Source organism: Chamaea fasciata, unplaced genomic scaffold (assembly GCF_029207755.1).
Source record: "Chamaea fasciata isolate MVZ Bird 193981 ecotype frontalis unplaced genomic scaffold, bChaFas1.0.hap1 SCAF_12, whole genome shotgun sequence".
In the NCBI taxonomy this organism is placed as follows: domain Eukaryota; kingdom Metazoa; phylum Chordata; class Aves; order Passeriformes; family Sylviidae; genus Chamaea; species Chamaea fasciata.
The window spans coordinates 15,421,323-15,423,790 of NW_027094097.1; positions in this window are offsets into that span (position 1 = coordinate 15,421,323).

The window sequence follows — 2,468 nt, forward strand, 5'->3', positions numbered from 1 at the left end:
TGTCCCCATCCCAGGGCTGGCAGAGCAACAAGGGCAGGGCTCAGTCCCGCACGGGGTCGGGGAAGCGGTGCTGCAGCAGCCAGGAGGGAGGGGGGACATTGGCACGACCTCCCTCCCGGGGCCGTGGCGTTCGGTGACATCGGAGGAGCCCCCAGGGCTGCCACCGCAGAGGGGACACCCCACCAGTGCCTGGGACATGGGAACACAGTGGCATCTTGTCCCCAGCCTCAGACCCACTGGGATCCAGAGAGGCACCCCGAGGAGGAGGGGGGGACCCCAGCAGCCCCCGAAGGAGGAGGAGGAGGAGGAGGAAGAGGAGGAGATGCTGCAGGGGGACTTTGGGGGGCTCTGGCAGTGATGGAGCAAAAGCCAGGCAGGTGTGGGACCCCTGCTCCAGCCTCGCCGGGATGTGACACTTTGGTTTCAGCTGGGATTTGGGGTTGGGAGCGTGAGGAGGGGGCGGGAGAGGGGACCCCGGTGCCTTGGCTGGCACCAGAGAGCCACGTCCCTCCTGCCACCTCCCCAGCTTGGTGCCACAGCCAGCACCCGGCGCCCTGGGCTCTGCCTCGCCACGGGCACGGGGACCTGGGACACGCTGTCCCCATGTCCCCAACACCGTCCCCCTGCCCAAGCCGTGATGGGAACAGAAAACCCGGGAGCTGTGAGCAGCCACGGGGGCCTGATGTGGCACCCCGTGTCCCCACAGCCCCTGCCCCGGCCAGGCTGGGCCAGCACCACGCTGCTCATCCACTGCCATCTCCAAGGTGCCACCAAGCCACCAAAGGGACACAGCCCGTGGCACACACCCCTTGCCCCCCCCCCACACCCCAACAACACCATTTTGGAGCAAACCCCCGGGGAAGCACCCACAGCACCACCACGGCATCACTGCAGCCCCGCGGCCGCTCCGTCCTCCCCGCAGCACAATTTTTTTTTTTTTTTTTTATTTTTTTTTTTTTGGGAAATCTCACATTTAAAGCTGTCGTTGTGGTTTGGCCGCTTACTGAGGCTGTGCCGCCCGTCACCGCCGTCCCCTCCCTCGGCTTTTGGTTTCAATGCAAGGTTCTGTAGGGTAGTTTTATTCTTATTTAAAAAAAAAAAATTAAGAAAAAAAAAAAAAGAAAAAGAAAAAAAATCATCATAATTCCAAAAAAGCAAACCAGCAGGGAGTGGAGTGGAAATGAGAGCAGTCCCTGTGGAAGTGCTCTCGCCCGCGGTTTCCCGGCGAGGTGGAGGTAGAGAGGCAGAGCCCCGGCAGGAGCAGGGCCGGGGACACGCGGGGACAGGCGGGGACACGGCGGGGACGGGCCGGACACCCGGGAGAGCAGGGGCATCTGCAGTACTCTTATATATTACCTCTTCTCAGGAAACATAAGAAAAATAGACAATATTACATATGTCACACCATAAATAAAGTGAACAGTCACGGGAGGGACACCCGACAAAGTTCCCAGGGCTGGGGGGGCACAGAAACCACCCAGGGGCTCCACCGAGGTCTTGGGGGGCACAGAAAGGTGCCCAGGGTTGGGCCAAGACGTGGGGGTGCACAAGAACCCCCTGGGAGGGTGCACCAAGACCTTGGGGTGCACAGAACCTTCCCAGGGGGATGCAGAGAAACCTCCTGGGGGGATGCACCAAGACCTCAGAAGAAGAACCCTGGGAGGATCCAGAGAGATCTCGGGGTGCACAGAAACCCCCCAGGGAGGGTCTTAGGGTACACAGAACTCATCCAAGGTGATGCACCAAGATTTTGGGGTGCACAGAACCCTCCCAGGGGACGCACCAAGGCCTTGGGGTGCACAGAACCCCCAGCAGGGCTGGGTGCTGGTGGCACAGGGCCAGTGCCATCACCCCTTGGCGTGTCCCAAGCTCTGCTGTGGCCCAGCCCAGCCCTGTGACCGGCAGCACAACCCCCCAGGCCCCGAGCCCTCCCCTCCTCTTCCTCCCCTACGGAAAACACACAGGATGGGTTTTGCAAATGCAGAAAAACTACAGCTCCTCCCGATGCCAGGCCTCACTCCGGCCAGCGACACAGCTCCACGCTTCCTCCTCATCCTTTATTTGGCAAACGTCTCTTATTATTATCACTATCATTATTATTATTATTATTATTATTGATTTTTGGACCTCTGCAGACACTATTTACATTCACATTAGCGCACAGCACTGCTGCCTCCGCTCGGAGCTCGGACTTCTCTGTATTGCACTTCCGTCCTCCGTGCCGCTCCAGCGAGGCAAGAATCCCAAATAATCCACGTCGTCCTCGGCCAGGAAGGAGGCAGCGTTCCTTTTCCTTTCCTTTTCCTTTTCCTCTTAAAAAATCCTTGTGAAACAAATCCAGCGCGGGGTGTGGGAGCAGCCTGGCAGTGAAGGGATGTGGGGGTCCCCCCGATGGCTTCGGGGAGGGAGAAACCCAATATCCGTCTTTTAATTTCCCTTTTTTTTAAAATTCTTTTTTTTATATTCTC